The sequence below is a fragment of the Tursiops truncatus genome, chromosome 9, assembly GCF_011762595.2.
Source record: "Tursiops truncatus isolate mTurTru1 chromosome 9, mTurTru1.mat.Y, whole genome shotgun sequence".
Taxonomy (NCBI): domain Eukaryota; kingdom Metazoa; phylum Chordata; class Mammalia; order Artiodactyla; family Delphinidae; genus Tursiops; species Tursiops truncatus.
In genome coordinates, this window is record NC_047042.1 from 103,800,787 (window position 1) to 103,821,127 (window position 20,341).

At 46.9% G+C, this 20,341-nt stretch overlaps 1 long non-coding RNA gene across 6 annotated transcripts in view; it reads left to right on the forward strand.

Moving 5' to 3' along the window:
• LOC117313645 (uncharacterized) overlaps positions 1-13,690 on the forward strand; it is a 33,446-nt gene extending 19,756 nt beyond the window's left edge. Inside the window, exons 4-5 of one of the 6 annotated variants that reach the window (XR_012334166.1) lie at positions 5,608-5,736; positions 11,397-13,690. This is a non-coding gene — a long non-coding RNA (uncharacterized lncRNA). Of the gene's footprint in view, positions 1-872; positions 1,818-5,607; positions 10,274-11,382 lie in introns of those variants that run through there. The other 5 variants (XR_012334163.1, XR_012334164.1, XR_012334165.1 and 2 more) reach the window with 5 other exon arrangements.
• Positions 13,691-20,341: the final 6,651 nt, after the last annotated feature.

Consider the following 20,341-nt stretch of genomic DNA (forward strand, 5'->3'; position numbering starts at 1 on the left):
TTCCCCCCTGTAGGACCCACATGCCCCCGACCCCCACCCCCAGGCCTTTACCGGGGTCTCTCTGGGCCACCTGTTTCTACATCCTGCCTCTCCCTCAGCAATCTTGGCCTCTGCTGAGTCACAGAGAGTCACTGCCACCCGCGGTCCTGGTGTCCCTGTGTGGAGGAGAGAAACTTGACCCAGAGAAGGACGGACGCCTTGAGTCATTCTCGAAAGTTTCACCGTCCTGGGTGGTCGCATCCAATGGCTCTCGTCGGCTCACGTCCACACTCTGGCTGCCACAGGCAGGAAGAGGGAGCGCCGGCCCCTCTCACCTCCCGAGCGGGAGATAGGCCTGGCCTTGCCCCCTTCTTGGGATCAGGCAGCCGCAGGAACAGTGCAGCATTACAGATGCCCTCTGACAGCCGCCTGGGTCCCTCTCACCCACGTGCTCTAGGACTTCTGCTGCAGTTGAGTTTCTGTGCCGGTGAAGCTCTCAGGGCAAGAGCCTGAACTGTGAGCAATTTACCATGTTAACGAAGGTGGCCCTGGGAGGCCTTGCCCAGGAAGAGGTGGTCCTGCAGGAGTGGGCCCTTCATGTGGGGAGGCTACCAGGGAATGAGCTTAAGGAATTGGAGGAAGACACTGTTGGGTTTCATGTGCCTCCCTGGATGGTCCTGGAGATGTTGAAAACCGTCTGGGGTCTCAGGGAGCCTGGGCCCCCGGCTGCCTCCCTGGACCGTGCTGGGTGAAATCTGCAAGCGACAGATAAAGTTCTAGGGCCCACCGTGCACCCAACCCTCTACCAGTAGCGGTTTGTTTTTTTTGTTTTTTGCTTTAAAGCACATTGTCATACTATATGTGACTCTTTTTGTCTCTACTTGCACCTATAGGTAACGCCACAAATAAAACACTGAAATGGGAGCTTTTCGGGAAAAAAAAAAATAGAATCCAGAATGTTCTGAGTCACTTAAACTCTTCTGGAAAAGTGGAAAAAACAGTGTGGAAGTGTCAATCCTTCTATTGTATTTAGACAGTGTCTTTAAATGTCAACTTTGTATGTGATTGTGAGATGTATATGAACGGAGGCATTACTATCATTCTATCATAATTTACTGCTTGACCAAAATAAACTAATAAGATAAATAAATACATCGGCTCATCCCCAACTGACTAATATGACCCTGAATCGAAATAAAATATTGGATGAGCTGGCGATGCCAAGTTTAAACTGGATTAGCGACAGAATCTCAGTGTGCTGTTTCGATATAATTAACGCGATGATTTAATATGTTTTTAGCTCAGAATCATCGTAAGAGGTTTTTTGTAGCAACATAGAAATGAACACACACTCATCCAATCTGCAGAGGAATAAAAGGTTATAATATTTTTGAGTTCTCCTGGCAGAGGATCCATTCTCATCAATCTCGTGCTCGGCAGGAGAGCCTAGGGATGTTTTTCTTCCCATCACTCACAGCCGTTATTTAATGGGGGGTAACAGCCACAGTCTTCATTAATATATTAACCTATGGCTCCAAAAGGCCTCGCAGTAAACCAGCTAAAGACTCCTCCTGGCAGGGTCATGTCACAGGGCTTGCAGACGTTAACCATTGGAAACACTGACCTCAGGGATAAGCCCAAAGTTAATAGCCAGTCGAAGTCGGCTGGCTGACAAGCAGAAAGAGGGAGCCAAGAAGCCGACCTCAGGGAACCCACGTGCGAGCTGTTCAAGAGGGATGGGGCACAACCACGTGTAAAACCTTACGGTGGAACGTTCTCAGCTTCTAAGAGAATGAGCAAAATGGAACGAGTGCTAAATGGAACCTGTTGCAAAATGGCACCAGATCTCGGCTCTTTCAAACCGAAAGAACCGAAAAGGAAATCATAGACTCTTGTAGATGTGTAATGAGACAGTAGAGCATGTGTCTGTGGACTCTGCTTCCCGGTTTCCAAATGACTCACAGTGCAAGTCTTCACATCATAAGCTCAGGGGTCTCCCATCCTGCTCACCCTGCAGTGAAACCTGGCTCTGATGAGCCTCCACAGGACACACGAGCCATTGCCTATGCTGTAGCTTGAAGGTCAACGAAGAACGACCGGACATAACTGGGAAACCAGAAATACGAAGGAGAGGGCTTCCCTGGTGGCGCAGTGGTTGAGAGTCCGCCTGCCGATGCAGGGGACATGGGTTCGTGCCTCCGTCCGGGAGGATCCCACATGCCGCGGAGCGACTGGGCCCGTGAGCCATGGCCGCTGAGCCTGCACGTCTGGAGCCTGTGCTCCGCAACGGGAGAGGCCACAACAGTGAGAGGCCCGCGTGCCGCAAAAAAAAAAAAAAAAAAAGAAATACGAAGGAGAAAGAATAAGGGAAACGAGAAAAAGGGAACCAAGAAATCATATGCACCTATGATCCCATATCGATTTAAAATATACACAGTGTGTCAGAGAAAGACAAATATCACATGATATCACTTGTGTGCAGAATCTAAAAAAAATCATACAAATGAATTTATTTATAAAACAGAAACAGACTCACAGACATAAAAAACAAACTTACGGTTACCAAAGGGGAAAGGGTGGCAGAGAGGGCTAAATTAGGAGTTTGGGATTAACAGATACACCCTACTGTATATAAAACAGATATACAACAACGACCTAGCACAGGGAACTGTATTCAGTATCTTATAATAACTTACAATGGAAAAGAATCTGAAAAAAATAGATATATTGTATGTAGGGAGTTCCCTGACGATCCAGTGGTTAGGACTCAGCACTTTCACTGCTTTGGCCCTGGGTTCAAAACCTGGTCGGGGAACTGGGATCCTGCAGGCCATTCGGCACAGTCAAAAAAAAAAAAAGAATATATATATATATATCCGGATCACTTTGCTGTACACCAGAAAGTAACACAACATTGTAAATCAACTATACTTCAATTAAAAATATATATATACACAGTGTGTTTGTAAGTACACCAACGTATGTGTGTTTATACATGTGCATATATATGTGTATCTGGAAAGATATGTACTCAGATTCGAGCAGTGCTAATCTCTAGGTGGTGGGACATACTTTTTTTTTTAACTGTTGCGTTTTTCAGTTTTCATTTTCCAATTCCATAAGTGTACAATGCTTCTGAAATTACACAAAAAATGTTTTTCAAAATACAAATAAACTAAAACAGTATATTAAAAACCTAGAGTAGGGCTTCCCTGGTGGCGCAGTGGTTGAGAGTCCGCCTGCCGATGCAGGAGACACGGATTCGTGCCCCGGTCCGGGAGGATCCCACATGCCGCAGAGCGGCTGGGCCAATGAGCCATGGCTGCTGAGCCTGCATGTCCGGAGCCTGTGCTCCGCAACGGGAGAGGCCACAACAGTGAGAGGCCCGCGTACCGCAAAAAAAAAAAAAAAAAAAACCTAGAGTGATCTGAGATGTTGCAAGAAACAGAACAGAACTTCAAAAAAGACTCCAAATAGTATCTTAGAGATCCTGGGGAACAAATGCATTTGTAAAACAAGAATAGGATGACATGAAAAAGGAAAGAATAGAGGACAAGTAACTTTTAAAAGAATGCTGAAATTGAAAACATTAACAGAAAAGTTGTAAGACGGAGCTGGGGAAAAAGGCAGATGGAAAATATGGGAAGCAATAAAAGACTTAGAACATCAATCCAAAAAATTTCAACATCTAATCAATAAGAGTCCCAGAAAGAGAGTGTAAAGAATCTGAGGGGTGAATGTTGTTAAAGAGAGATTATCAGAAATTACCAGAATCAAAAGTCTTCAAATGGGGCTTCAAATGGGACTTTCCCATACCTCAAAAAAAAAAAAAAAAAAAGTCTTCAAATGGAGAGTTCTCAGCACAATAAATGAAAAAGAGACCCACATCTCAATATATCACTTCAGAACACACAAAGAGACAAGAATCAGATTGGCATCTGATTTTCCATACACAACACTAGATGCTAGAAAATAATGAAGCAACCTCTTCAAGGTTCCTAGGGAGAAAAGTCTGTTTCACCTAAAATTCTGCAGCCCACCAAACCACCAATCAAGCGTGAGGTAGAATACGATCATTTTCAGATACGACATTTACAGAGTTTACTTCGTGCTCTCTCCTTCCCCTTCTGGGAAGTTACTCAAGAATGTGAATCAGAGAATGGAGAGAAAGTGACAAACCGAGGGGCACTCGTCCCCTTGCCCCCTCCCCTTCCAGGAAGCAGCCCTGGAGCTTAATGAGGGGAAACCCTGGGTGACAGAAGTCTGGATGCTACCTAGTGAAAGGACACAGAAGGAGAATGCTGTGCCTTAGGTGTCTTTACAGAGGGTGACTAGGAGGGGCCATGTCAAAGGTTGGGTTTTCCAGAAACAGGAGCTGGGATGGAGTTTGTGTTGGACATCCGCACAGAGGAAAGGGGAGGAAGCAGGGTTGGGGAGCTGTGGCTCAGGCCAGGAGCCTGCAGGGCAGAGTGGGCCACCATGGCCCATCAGAGGAGCCCCCCAAATCCCCTCCCCCAGCCCATCACTAGACGTGGACCACCCAGGGAAGGGCGTGCCTGTGGTCAGGGAGGCTCTTGGCAGCAGAGGCCGGCCCTGAAGGGGCATCTGGTGCACACGTCTCTTGGTCGGCCCACAGCACAGTCCATGGCAAACCCCTGGAAAGCACAGAGATGAGCTGCAGGGGTTCTATCAGCCCCCTGCAAAATCTACAGGCAGGACGCTAAGTTATGGTTCTGAAGAGTTTTCTATAGGGGGAGCACAGAGTAAGTTAGTCTAAGTACGCAATTTCCTGAAAACGGGTTAATGAAACTTAAAGGATATAAAAATTAAATTAACTTTTAAGATCTTCATCTCCAATATCCATTGCCTAGGCTAAGTTTTTTTTTTTTAATAACTTTGCTTTTCTAAGAGCAGTTTAGGCCGACAATAAAACTGAGAGACAAAGAGATTTCCCATACGGCCAGCTGGCCACCCGCTGCCCACACGCAGGCACAGCCTCCCCTCTGTTGACAGCACTCACCAGAGTGGTTCACTTGTTTTACCAAAGGTGAACCTCCATTGACACATCAGAATCACCCAAGTCCATGTTTATCCTAGGGCTCACTCTGGGTGGTGTACACCCAGTGGATTTGGACAAATGTGCCATGACATATAGCCATCATCATCACATCATAAAGAGTATTTTCACTGCCCTAAAAATCCTCTGTGCTCTACCTATTCAGCTTTTCCCAACCCCTCCCCTCCAAAACCACTGATCTCTTTACCATCTCCATAGCTGTGCCCTTTCCAGATTGTCATAGAGTCAGAATCATGCAGTGTGTCGCCTTTCCAGACTGGCTTTCACTTCGTGACGTGCCTTATGGTTCCTCCATGCCTTGTCGTGGCTTCACAGCTCATCTCTCTTTAGCACCGAATGATATTTCACTCTCTGGATACACCACAGGTTATTTATCCTCTCACCTACTGACGGACGTATGAGTTGCCTCCAATTTTTGGCAATTATGAATGAAGCTGCTCTGAGTATTTGTGTGCAGGTTTTGTGTGGAGATATGTTTTCAGCTCTTCTGGGTAAGTACCAAGGAGCATGCTTGCTGGATTATATGGTAAGAGTACGTTTCATTTTGAAAGGCACCGCCCAACTGCCTTGCAAAGTGGCTGCACCACGTGCGTCCCCACCAGCGGTGAGCGTTCCGGCTGCCCCACATCCTCGCCAGCATTTGGTGTTGTCGGTGCTCTGGATTTTGGCCATTCTCAGAGGTGTGTAGTGGTGTCTCATTGCTGTTTTAATTTGCATTTCCCTGATGACATAGGATGTGGAGCATCCTTTCATACATGCTTACTTGCCATCTGTATATCTTCTTTGCTGAGGTATCTATTAAGGTCTTTGGCCAGTTTTTTTAGTTGGGTTGTTTTCTTGAGTTTCGAGAGTTCTTTGAGTTGAGTTGAATTTTGAGAGTTCTTTGTCTATTTTGGATAATAACCCTTTATCAAATGTGTCTTTTGCAAATATTTTCTTCCACTATGTGGCTTATCTTTTAATTCCCTTGATATTGCCTTTTGCAGAGCAGAAGTTTTTAATTTTAATGAAATCCAGCTAAACAATTATTTCTTTCATGGATCGTGTCTTTGGTGTTGTTTCTAAAACAGCATCACCGTACCCAAGATCATCTAGGTTTTCTCCTATGTTATCTGCTAGGGGGTTTGCATTTTACACTTAGGTCTATGATCCATGTTGAGCTAATTAGGTTAGGCTTTTGACAGTATTTATGTGATAGATTGCTCAAAACTATCTGCACTCCTAAGTTTGTTGCAGCATCACTTACAATAGCCAAGATATGGGAACAACCTATGTGTCCATCGAAAGATGAATGGATAAAGAAAATGTGATGTATACATACAATCAAATATTATTCAGCCTTAAAAAAGAATACACGTTATATTCTGTTTTATGCTACAACATGGATGAACCAGGAGGGCATCACGCTCACTGAAGTAAGCCCGTCCCAGAAGGACAAATCCTGCATGATTCCACTTATCTGAGGAATCTAAAGTAATCAAACTCACAGAAGCAGAGGGTAGCATGGTTGTTGCCAGGGGCTGGGGGAGGGGAGACATGTGGAGTTGGTAATAGGCATAAAGTTTCCGTTGCGCAGGATAAACAGTTTCCAGAGATCTGTTGTACAACTTAGTGCCTCCAGTTAACAATTCTGGTTTTTTTTTCTTGAAAATTAGTTTTAAGAATGTAGCTCTCAAAAAAGAAAAGAAAAAGAGTGTAGCTCTCATGTTAAGTGTTCTTATGACAAAGACGGTAGGGGCATGAGGAAGTTAGCAGGTGATGGATAAGTTTATTGACTGTGGTGATGGTATCACAGGTGAAAGCACATGTCCATACTAAGCAAAGTGTATACATCAAACCTGTGCATGTGTATATACAACAGTTGTATCTCAATAAAGCCGTGAATAAAATTGATCAGGCTACTGTGATAACTGACGCCAGGTTAGTTTTTGAAAAGAGATTCCTGTGCTTTAAATATCAGCATACCAAGTGCTGGTATTTGCACAGCAAGGCTGAGGTCGTGTTCTAAACGTCTAAAACCCTGACCTATTTCGCTATCCTCACGAAGGACAGCTGTATCCTCCACCGAATAGGATTATGGAGGCACCAAGGGCAAACTACTTTTCCATAGTTCCGACAAGTACTCAGTTACAGCACCATCATTCTGTTCCTCTGCGTAGAATAAGAGCACTAGGGACAAGGCCAGGGTGAAACCCTATTTCTTGTCCCATTTAGGGCTCTGTTAAAGGATATTTTAAGGACATCCTCTACTATCATAAAAGAACTAAGCATCAGGTACCGGAAGCACAGGGGGCCCCAAACAAGATGAACCCAAACAGACCTACATCAAGACATATGACAATTAAAATGGCAAAAGTTAAAGAGGAGTCTAAAGGCCGCAAGAGAAAAACAAAGAGTTCATTTCAAGGGGACCACATAAGGGTATCTATCAGCTGATTTCTCTAGAGAAACATTGCAGGCCAGGAGGGAGTGGCAAGCTATATGCAAAGTCCTGAAGGAGAAAAACCTGCAACAGAGGGTACTCTACCCAGCAAGATTATCATTAGAATAGAAGCAGAGAGAAAGAATTTCTCAGACAAGCAAAAACTAAAAGAATACACTAATACTAAACCTATCCTGAAAGAAATATTGAAATGTCTTCTCTAAATAGAAAAGAAGCAAGAATCTATAAGAAAGGGAAAATCACAATAGGAAAAGCAAATATATAAAAGAATTGTAGATCACTTAAATAAGCCAGTACATAGATTTAAAAAAAACAGTCAAAAAAGTTTGTGAAAGTGATTATAACCACAATGAACAGCAAAAGGATAAACATGAAGATGTAAAACATGAAAACATGAAAATGTAAAAATCATAAAAGGTGGGCGAGGGGAGTAAGAAAATGTAGATTTTTTTTAGAATGTGTTTGAGCTGGGGGAGGAGGGATAAATTAGGAGCTTGGAATTAACAGGTACACACTACTATGTGTAAAATAGAGAAACAACAAGGTCCTACTGTATAGCACAGGGAACTATATTCAAAACCTTGTAATAGACTATAATGGAAAAGAATCTGAAAAAGAATATCTACGTATGTATGACGGAGTCACTCTGCTGTGCACCGGAAACTAACACAACATTGTCAATCAACTATACTTCAATAAAAAATAAAAGAAAAATAAAAGAACTAAGCGAGGCTTCAGGAAATGTATACCAACAGATTCACCAAATAATAAAATAAGTTCATCAGTTACATAAGGTTGCTTAGTATTATCGAATCAGATGCCAGAGGTAGGCTGACAAGAACGCCTATTTTGGTGTTGGCGTGACGATACTTTACTGTTTCTCTTGACAGTACCTGATGGGTAGGTTTAGCTGTGTCCTGAGGGCCCTGGGAACACAGCAGTAGTTCTGCATCGTCGACACGAAGGAGGACTTCCTGTTGGTTTAATTTTAGAGGCCACGTGACCAGATCAGCTAAGAACTATTCTGAAATCTTTAGATGTAAGGACTGTGTCAAACAGAGCCATCTTAACATAATTAAACATGGAATTTGGTGTCAGGAGGCCATTCCTCCCCACTCTGATTTCCTCAGTGACATTATGATAAAGGCAAAAGGTGCATTAAAAGCTTTGGATCTATATTGAGGTCGTAAAATCTCGCCCATAGACAGTTCCTGTCTGGGGATTCATATGCCAGAAATAGATCAATAAATGCTGTGAAAAGTTCTACACTATTTTCAACCAACTGCTCTATAAAGTATAAGTGAATGCTTGCTAGCTGGGAGTGTTAAATTACAGTAGCTGGGAGTATTAAATTACAATACACTCAAATAATTTGTTTTCTATTTATTTTCTTGGGGAAATTAACTGAGAAATGAAATGTTAGACTTGCCTCGTTTTCCGGGTAAAATCCTGAAAGTAAGCCCTGACCGACACCAACCCCAGATAGGTGCCCTTTCCCACCCCACAGTAGATGCTGGATGGCGACTCTTACTCTTGGGCTCTCAGAGTGAGAACCTGATATTGTAAAACTCTAATGGTGGGACTTTCCTGGTGGCGCAGCGGTTAAGAATCTGCCTGCCGATGCAGGGGACATGGGTTCGAGCCCTGGTCCGGGAAGATCCCACATGCCGTGGAGCAACTAAGCCCAAGTGCCACACCTACTGAGCCTGCGCTCTAGAGCCCATGAGCCACAACTACTGAAGGCCACGTACTTAGAGCCCGTGCCACACAACAAGAGAAGCCACCGCAATGAGAAGCCCACACACCTCAACAAAGAGTAGCCCCTGCTCGCCGCAACTAGAGGAAGCCTGCACGAAGCAACGAAGACCCAACGCAGCCAAAAATAAATAAATAAATTTATTAAAGAAACAAAAACTCTAGTGGTGGCACAAAGTTTGCAATCAGAGAAATGCCTTTCTCGTGGCAAAAGCCAGCTCTTCCCAACTGGCCAGAAATAAGACAAAAGAAGCAAATGCATCTTGGTATAGATGTCCACTCTTTGAAAACCTGTATAAACTGCTCTGAATGACAGAACATGGGCAGGTTTCTGTGGTCTTCAGGAAGGTGGCAGGTGGCTGGATCAAACTCAGGCCTAATAAGCGTCGCCAAGGTGAGGGGACCTTCGCTCCATCTCTCCAACAGGAAGGATCACTTTCCAGGCAACTGAAAGATTCATCACACATTTCACAAAGGAGACACGAGGTTCGGTAATGTGAGACCTTGATTTACAATGGTCTTTTGATTTACTGCTGTGTCTTTTTCAACCATGCTATTTCAAACACGCCTCATTTAAAAGCTCGTGTTTAGGCAGTGTTTGGGGCTAAAGATTGACTCTAGGCTAATAGGAAAATTAGTCTGTCTACACATAGTCCCAGATCTCCCAAGCCACGGGGCCAACCTCCAATAAAATTGCTTGCCGGGTGATAGATACTGGTTTTCTTCTGGGTAGTTACTATGTCTTTGTCTTTTTTTTTTTTTTTCCAAATGCCGTTTAAATGTTACGGAAGCAACATAAGAAAGGTGCTTCGTAGCAGCAGTCTTGCTGGGTGAATACAAATGATAAGTATTTTTAGAGGGGCCCGTTTCTCAACAGTACGACACCATTCGTGCAGCTCTTTATCCTTCAGGGAGCACTTGGAAACGCCTCGCTGGCGTCATGGGTAGCCTGCCAGGGAGATGCAGCCAGCACTCTCCGCACTGACTCGCTCAAGCTCTGCCACCCCCGCACCAGCAAGGTGAGGGGCGACTGCAATTCTGTGTCTGTTGCACACCGTTCCTGCTGCCTCCTGGGATCTCGGGGACACGAAGCGAATTGATATGTTTCTGAAAGCTTAGACTAGTGCCTGGCTCATAGCAAACACGCCCTGAATGTGAGCCATGCTTATTGTGATTGACGTGGGAAAAATTAAATGTCATTACATGCTAAATATCACTAGCACAAGAGTTTACTGCAAGACCACTGGATGATTTTTTAAAGGACCTCTTAAAATTCTCCTGAAGAACTAAAAGTGTTGCAGTGTGGATAACTGAAATAATCAAAATGAGCCCACAATTTCCCACGTGAACCTCGAGATCCAAGCGACTCGGCCAGGGATTCCCAGCTCTGATGCTGTGAACAGTAAAAACCTCTCCACTTGCATCAACCAAGAAACAGGCGTTTTCTGAAGGCCTTTATGCCAGGCTCTGAGAAAACAGAAAAGTGTGACCCAGGTCCCCGGCCTTGGGGAAGACAAGCAAGGGCTGGGGAATTCTGAGTGAGGGGGACATCTGGCGAAAGGGAAGGAGAGACTCAAGGTCAATTTCAAAACAGAGGTCATATTTGCTTGGGGCTAAATGGGTGAGGCAGTGTCGCCACGAGCACGGGGGAAGGCGGCCCCACTAGGCAGAGGGAAGGACGAACAGGAAGCTGGGGTGTAGCTCTGGTGGCTCCCGGGACAGAGGGAGAAGGAGCCACCTGAAATGTACGGCGGTGCTGTCTGCCCACCACCCCTGCCCCTGCCTCCGGGGAGTAATCCATCCTCCACTCTGGAGCGCGTCTCCTGGGGTCCTCATGCAGTCGTCATCCTCACGGTGGTCCATTCTCCTGGGCACACGAGGGCTTCGGGAAACAGAAGGAATGGAATAGGATCCCCACCCTCCTTTTCCCAAAGTGCGTGCGTGCGTGCGTGCGTGCGTGCGTGCGTGCGTGCGTGTGTGTGTGTGTGTAGAAAGAATTTGGGGCCGAGGGAGGAGGAAACCAAGTTCGGGTTTAGAAAAATTAGGAAGAATACCCTCCCTTGGTTACATCTGGATCGTTGTTTGATTATTAGCAGCAGGTTTTGTTTCTTTTGACTACTCTGTTAAGTTGGAATCTTCCAGAAGCAGACCCTGAGACGAGGATTTTAATGCGTGAGCTCTGGTTGAGGACCAACGCCGGAAGTGCGCTGGGGATGTGGGGAGCTGGCCCAGGACGTGAGCGCCCGGAGGAGGCTGTGCGCAGCTGCACTCTCCGAGTCCGCAGGGCCGCGGAAGAAGCCGTGGTGGCCGGAGGGCTATGCCCGGGGGCTACCCACCCTGCAGCCCTCAGCCCACCTCCACGCCCCTGGCAGGACCGGAGTGAAAGCCCCTTGCTCCAGGACGCCCCAGGTACCTGCTGCGTGGAGGACACGGGGAGGAACTGACAAAAGTGTCTTCTACAACCTTCTTTATCAAACTTTTTGATATTATCTGGAAATGTGACTTTGAACTTCTCATAGTCAAAAGGAAACTATTTTCATTTAGAAAAAATAAAACATGCCTGGTTGGGACTTCCCTGGCGGTCCGGTGGTGCAGACTTTGCCTTCCAATGCAGGGGGTGCGGGTTCGATCCCTGGTCGTATAGCTAAGATCCCACATGCCTGGCGGCCAAAAAACCAAAACATAATACAGAAGCAATATTGTAACAAGTTCAATAAAAACTTTAAAAATTGTCCACATCAAAAAAAAAATCTTAAGAAACAATATATGCCTGGTTGTTGTTATATTCCCAGGGTTTCCTAAAGAAGACAGTGTCTGCATTTAGTCTGTGATCTGAGCGATATGAAAGGGCTCGTGCCTGTAGCCAGTGGTGATACTAAGTAGCATTTATGCAGTTTGCAAGAGCCGCATTCGAGGTTTTTTGTTTTTGTTTTTTCTTTTTTGTGTTTTTTTTCTTTTTTTTTCTTTTTTGTAAGTGTGGGAGGTCTTTTTGCATTCAAGTTTTACTAGTTTGCTCTAATATAAGCAAAATATAGTATAATCAAGGTAAGTATGGTAGCCATCTAGAAAGACAAAGAGATTTGTAAGCACACGTAAAAACAGCAGACATCCTCGGTCCCATCTCGTCAGTCACAGTTCACACAATGCGTTAGCTGGATGGCCTCACACGAGAATATTCGTGGGAAACAAACCTCATCTAAGGTTGCCCTGCATGGATACAGGACTGCCTGACCATAAAGCCTGCTGTAGAATCAACAACCACAGAGACAGTAATAAAAAGTAACGAGAAATCTTACATAACTAACGAAATAGGCTTAACTTTTGCAGAGAAGGTAAAGTGTCCCTATGTCGGAAATGTACCTACCTTCAGTTCAAGAGCATTTAGGTAATGTGCACTCCATATAGGAGAAGCATCTCCAGATAATAGAAAAACCCAATGAAAATGGGGAGAAGTACATAGAAAGAACAGGAAGAGCTAATGAAAATTAACGACGCATCTGAACCACAGCCAGAGGTGGATGTAACTTTATGTTACTCAAATGCATAAGCACTGACCGATGCAGGCCACACCAGGGAACAAAGGTTTTGTAAGGACTTTGGTAATCGGGAATGAAATTGATAACCACAGTGAAAGCCACGACATTAATAAAGAAGGGATCAATGACACAGACAAATATATTTACAGATCATTGCCTAACTTCAGGCCTGCAAAGACCCAGATGCATCACCGCCTTCAAATTTATTTATAGATCAGTGTCTTAACGTGATGAATAGTTGGCTTGTAAACTAAAAATACTGAAAGTCTCAACATATAACTATGACTTTTTTCCCTTTCCTTTACTGGGCAGAGATGTCAGTGCAGGTCTGTGACCCAGGGACAGCTCCTTAGTCATCTGTGTGGTGTCACATGGTGAGCCTACCCCGCAGCTAACGGAATAAACCACACACTCTGTCCAGAGGACAAGCTCGGCTCAGAGGCCCAGTTTCACTGGAGCCCCTCCCATGGGGCATCCTTCTTCCTGGTCCAGTCTGACCCCCTTGCTCTTGCTCACCTGGCCCCTGCCCCTCTTGGCTGGGCTGCACCACTGATAATTAACGTAGCAAAAGGAAAAGACGGAGGATGTGCCGGCTGTGAAAGTTCATTTTGGCCCCAGTAGCATCTGAAGGCGTTTACTCATTCATTCATTCATTCACTCATTTGTTCACTGCCTACTGCGTGAACTAGCCCCTGGGGGATAGAAACACGCTGCAGGAAGTTGAAGAAGAATCTGAGCTGCAAGACGCAGACACAGAGGAGACACAGAATTCCTCTAAGACGAGGGTTACGTAAGAGCAGTAAGCAGGGAAACTGCTCCAGCAAAGGTGCCCCGAGCAGCGGAAGAGGACGGGCGTTCCAGCCAAGGGCGTGTGGGATGCCAGGGAGGCCAGACCCAGCAGCCCTGGAGGAGGGGGCAGGGAGGGGACGAGGGGGCGGGGGCTGGGCCACAAGGGCTGAAGCGAGTGCCCAGGCTGCCAGTGGGTTGCAGAGGACCAAGGTAGGGCCCCGGCACTGGGGCAGTGGCCGTAAGGATGGAGAGGAAGGAGCCAGCAGGCCTGGGTCTGACTGAATGTTCTTCATCAGGGTCAGCGGGAGGGCTGCTGGGGAGGAAGTCTGGGTGGAGAGGATGCTGAAGAAGGGGGTCGCTGACCTCTCACCTATCGGATGGGCAGAGAGGAGCAGCTGGGACGGGTCACCGAAGGGGAGGTGTGGGGGACAGGCGCTCACACTCTCAATTTTAGCACGGGTTGGCACGGCTTTGGGGGTGGCAATTTGGCATTGTCTGTTAATTCAAAAAAATGTGTTTATACACTTTCCCTAAGCAATTTCTAGGATGATAACCTTGTGAAACGCTTGCACGGTCCTGCACACACACACACACACACACACACACACAGGGATGTTTGCTGTGGCATTTTTTAATAGTGCAAAATACACATATATGTTTTTAAAAGGAAACAAATATTCACCATTAGCACATTGGTTACATGAATTATGCCCATAAAGCTGTTGAAAAGAGTGAGGGACCCAGAATCGGCGGTTCTCAGATGTTAACGTGCTGGAGAGGCTGCCGGGATCCTGGAAGGCTGATAAATACAGATTCTGGCCCAGTGGGTCTGGGGAGGGCCCGTGATGCTGCGTTTCCCGCAGCCCTCCAGGCAACGCTGCTGTCGGGACATAGATTTCTGACGTGGGGAAAAAAACCTGAGCTGTATCATCAAGAGCAAAAGGGAAACTGCAAAGCGATGCATCCTATTTTGGTAAAGAGTAATCGTAATGCAAGTTAATGTATGCCTTGACTATCTGGAAGGAAATGTATTTCTGGGAGGAAGAGCTTGAGGTGGGCTTCCCCTTTCTACATTACACATTTAACTACGATATTTCTGGGTTTTATGGTGAGCATGAATTATTTTTGTACCAGAAAAAACAATATCTTAAAATAAGCAGTCAATAAATTGACACATTGAAACAAAGTCTGTGAACCTGAGCGTTATGGACTGAATGTTTATTTCCCCCCAAATTCATATTTTTAATCCTAACCCCCAAAGGGAAGGTGTTAGGAGGTGGGGGTCTTTGCAAGGTGATTAGGTCATGGGGGTGAAGCGCTGATGATGGGATTAGGGCCTTTATAAATGGGACCCCAGGGAGCTCCCTCACCCCCTCCCTCAGGGGTGAACGCAGTGAGAAGACGGCCGTCGATGAACCAGGAAGCGGGTCGCCACAGACACTGGATCTGCTGGCACCCTGTTCTTGGACTTCCAGCCTCCAGAACCATGGGGAACGAATGTCTGAAGTTTCAGCCGCACAGTTCATGGTGTTCTGTTATAGGAGCCCAAACGGACTAAGACACAGAGTGAAAGGTTACACTCCAACTGTATATCATATTACTCTTAATAGAGCTTCCGTGCTATTATTTTAAAGAGCTGTCAGCAACCAGCAGTTTTTCCAGGCTGGGGAACAAGTGTCTGATGCAGCAGCCTCTGTCTGCCCATCAATTCTGATCCACCTCAGTCAGCCCTGCCAGCTGCGGGGCCGTTGCTTCAAAACGCAGCCCCGTTCCATTTACCCCCACCCACGTGTCCACCCAGAACACCACACCGGCTCCCCACTGGTCCCAGCATCAACACCAGGCCTGGCCTCGCCCACTTCTCCAACGCCTCTTACCCACACACACACGCACACACATGCCAGCGTTCTGCCCTACTACCTGCCGTGGGCCCTCTGTTGCACGTGCGTCACCCCTGTGTCATTCATGGACTGTTCCATGTTTGCAACCAGATGCTAAAGCCTCCGTTCCCCATCAGCCAGCCCCTTTCACCAGGACCAGGGAAAGGTACCAGCCATCCAGTGCCCTCACGCCTGCCGACCCCTCCAGGCTCGGACAGACACAGCTTCTCCAAGCGCCAGCCAGCCAGCACCGCTGCAAAGGCCTCCTTCACGTTAGGATCTTGGGGTTGAAAAGGAACCCCGAGATTTGCCCACATCAAGCCGCCACGAAGTCTTCGAAGTCGTGGCTTCAGAGCAAAGAAACTTCTGAGCAAGCTTGGTCCCAGGTTGGAGCAGGTGCAGAGGATTCTGGAAGCTGGCTGCCTCCACGCAGCTGTTGGGGGCCAGACCCCTTCTTTCAGAGCACCCGGCAGGAATGAGTGAATGTAATTCATTTGGTTCCTGTTAAAACAGGGTAGCTGCTATTAGTACCAGAGAAGATGCTGAGTGAGAGAGAGGCACGGGCTGCAGGGCTTTACCAGGAACGAGAGCCTGGGGAGACCTGGGGGGGCATGTAGCCCAAACTGCTCACTCCTTCCCTCTCCCTCCCGGAAGGGATCAGCCACATCCTCGGCCAGGGCCCGGGAGGAGGTGCTCAGGAAGGCGGGGGCCGTGCCCGGGACCCCCCTCCTGCTTCTCGCCCCAGGCCTGGGGGCTCCAGCTGGGAGACCCTTCCTCCCTGTCACTTCACTCCAGGAACTGAGGACACAGCGGTCTGGGGAGCTCTCCATGCAGAGCGAATCAGACACGGCTCACGACTCAGCCTGCGAAAGAGCGGTTAATACTCCAGACGAGCCCTCACAGGTAGTCACGTGAGGAGACCACAGCCCCACAGTGCAGGTGACAAAGAGGGACAGACCAGAAACCGAGAGCCCCGCAGCGCTGCTTAGGGAGAACAGGGAGGTGGTGTCAGTTCCATGTGGAACAAAAGAAAGAAGTTAATTTTTAAATCTCACTAGTTTTATTTTACCTCTCCCAAAACCTCCCCTATTTATCTTTTTTTTTTTTTGCCACGTTGGGTCTTCGTCGCTGCACACGGGCAGCGAGCAGAGGGATCTTCCCGGACCAGGGCTTGAAGCCATGTCCCCTAGCACTGACAGGAGGATTCTTCACCACGGCGCCACCACGGAAGTCCCTTCCCAGTTTCTCTTAAGAGGCTTGTAGGTATTAAACGAAGGAAAAACAAAGTCATCCTAGGAGGAACTTGCCTGTACCTTTGAGATGCAAATGTCCTATCTGGTCTTCTCAGGAACCCTTATCTCTGCCCTCTTTTTATTTTTTTATCTTTTTAAACTGTCTTCCTTTATTTGTTTATATTTGCAATATGACACAGAACCTCAACAAGGACACACGCACACTCACAGCTTGGGGAGAGGGAGCTGGGACAAGGTCGCCTGGCAGCTGGGCTGGAAGGACTCCAGCCAGACCCCCGCCCCAGAGTCCGAGGGAGATGGGGGGGAGGGGGCTCGGTGAGTGCGTCGGGGCCCCGAGGGAATGTCACCGGGGTGGCCCCTTGGGACCAGGACCCCCAGCTCCCTCCCACAGAGCTGGCTGGGCCAGGTGCCCAAGGTGGACCTTTGAGCTGAAAGGCCGAGTGTGGGTGTGGGCATCTGCACTGGAGGGTGGGTGGGCATGGTGGGAGGGGCGGGTGGGTGGCAGCCTCAGGACCCTCACCACAGCAGCCCCCATGGGACAGGGTGAAGGTCCAAGCCGCCGACACCCAGCCCTGCTTCCTTCTGGCTCCCCGCCTGCCCACTCTCTCCCCCCTCGAGATATATACATATATAACGTAGGTCTCTCTCTCTCTCTATTCGACTCTATCTTTATTCTAGGAGACAAAACTCCGGAATTTCTTTTCTCAGTGCAAATGGGGGTGGGTGGGGGTCTGCCATCTTTTTAAATGCAAATTTTAATAGAGTAATTTAGAACTTGACTTGTCAAGGATAAATAGAAATCCTAAATGTCTTTTCTGTAAACACTAGTAAAAAGGGTTTAGCCATCTAGATAGGTGACCTTGATTTGTTCCATCTGCCAGAAGCCCGATTTGAATCCAACCCCTTGTAACTGATGGGTTTTATGTTGTACCTGGCTCAGGACTGAAATTGTGGAATGGGAAGTATGCGGCCTTTGTGTGTGTTTGTGTGTTCATACGTATCTATATGTGTGTTGTAGGTGTGTGGTATTGCCAAAAATGAATTCATAAAGGAGCGCTACTTAATTGGCTTTTTAAAAAAATTAAGCACTTATGTATACTCAGAAAATAATCTGGCCAGAATGAATTCCAGGTCCATGTCATCTGGAAAATATTCAGCACTAAACTGATATCTGATATTGGAGGAGGCTTAAGCTTGTTGGTTTCATTAACATAGACATGTCTTTAGAGTCATCAATGTTGAGTATAACACTTCTGTTGTACCTCGGTTTACTGGAGGTCAAATAAAACCTTTATCTGTTACAAATTTGTCAACAAGAAAAGTAACTCAGTGTGAAAAAAAAAAACGTTTAAGGAAAGTAAGATGTATGTTTTCAGTAAAAGAAGGTAGGAGGAATGAGAAAAAAATACTGAAAAGAGTTGTGCGTGATCAGGAGTTTTTAAGATTGGATTAAATTTAGTTGGGTAAGTGGATTTTGTTGGGAGTGGGCTGGGACAAGACTCGATTTGGTTTCTCCCTCCAAAGTTTTCTTGAAATGCTGCTTTTAATAACAGATAGTATGAGTTTCTTTGCCTTTAAGTGATCTGTATTTGCTTTTGAGATCTTTTGTAACTTTGGTTAAGGAATAACTATTGTCTCACAGTGACCTACGATCTTATTTGACCAAGTGTTTTAAAACTTTCTGACAAACTTCCCACACACCAAATTTTAGTTGTCATTTGTGAATTCCAGCTAACTTGGAGGTACTTCAGAGGGCCCCTGAGGTATCTTAAAGAGAAACATTTAACGAAGATTATTTGGTATGTTAAGTTAAATGTAATCATTCGTAATTCTGCTTATTGTAACCATGCTTCTTCATCGATTACACTGTAATCAGATGTTTGGGGTTTTTTTAATTAATTAATTTTTGGCTGTGCTGGGTCTTGGTTGCTGTGCACAGGCTTTCTCTAGTTGCCGCCAGCGGGGGCTACTCCTTGTTGTGGTGCGCAGGCCTCTCACTGCGGTGGCTTCTCTTGCTGTGGAGCACCGGCTCTAGGTGCGAGTGCTTCAGTAGTTGTGGCCCGTGGGCTTCAGTAGTTGTGGCCCGTGGGCTCATTAGTTGTGGCACACGGGCTTAGTTGCTCCGGGGCATGTGGGATCTTCCCTGACCAGGGTTCAAACCCGTGTCCCCTGCATTGGCAAGCGGATTCTTGACCACTGTGCCACCAGGCAAGCCCTGTAATCAGATGTTTAACCATGCCCTTTAAGTCTTTTGTTATTTATAGATATTTTTGTACTCTGATGCTGTTACAAAAAGTGCTTCATCACCAAGGAGATTCATAGAAAGGCTATGGAAGCAGTTACAACAGTTTCACACCAAGATGATGGCTATGCAAGGAATACAACCCATACTGACTTAAAACAAGGAGCTGTCCTGCCCCTGGGGCCCCTAGATCAGGCACCCAGAGATTTTTACTCCCTGACAGGCAGGGTCAACGCCCCTACCCAGGCTTGAAGCAGTAACAGAAGACGGACCATTGCCCTTCTGCTTCCCAGAAGAATATGGGAGTAAAATCTCTGCGGGGGTTGGGGGGTGGGGCGGGGATGAAGCAGGAGGGGAGGGGGCAGGGCACAAGAATGACATAGCCTGATTAGAACCAAATGGGTCCAAGATGGCGGACAAGTCGCCTTCCACTAGACCTTGAGCCTCAGTACACGCTTTCTGTAACACAGGAGCAAGCTAAATGACACACCCACAGGCACCACGACAGTTCCAAAGCCGACCGTAAGCATCAAAAAGTGGGCGGTGGCCCAATTCCTGGAAATCCCCGCCTCTTCCTAAAATAGCTGGAATATTCCTCCCACTCATTAGCCTATGAAATGACGCACCCCCATAAAAACTGACAACACCATACCCTGGCGCCTTTCTCACCTTCTGAGGAGTGTGTTTCTCTATAAATAAATCTACTTCTTACCTAAAAAAAAAATCTGATTAATTTTATGACAGCCCTGTGGGATGGGCACTCTGATCACCCTACTCTGCAGACGGGGATGCTGAGTCTCAGTGGGTTGAGCAGGTCACACAACAGTGAGGTGAGGATCTGAACCGAGCCCGGAGCCCTGGCTTGAACTTCCATCCAGGTGTCACTCTGGTCCCTCCAGGAAGATTTCTTTGCTGGTCACCATTAAGCTCTGAGTACTGTTGGTCCCCAGCTCCCACCTTCCCATGTGTTGTACTCGTTTCCCAGTACAAATCTCCCAGTGACAAAGCACCACAAACCAGGCAGCTTAAAACAGACATACAGAGACTCGGTCCTGAGGCTGAAAGTCGGAAATCAAGGTGTAGGCGGGGTGCGTCCCTCCCAGGGCTGCAGGACAGGACCTGCTCCAGGCCTCCTCCAGCTTCTGATGTGGCCACAATCCTTGGAGTTCCTGGGCTCGAGGAGCATCTCCGCCATCGCTGCCTCGGACATCGCACGGCCTTCTACCTGTGTGTGAGCTGTGAGGCCCAATTTCCCTTTTAAGAACACCTGTCTTTGGATGTAGGGCTCGCCCAATGCAGCAAGGCCTCCTCCTAACTTTGCATCTGCAAAGGCCCTATTTCCACACGAGGTCACGTCCACAAATTCCAGCGGACTTGAACTCTGGGG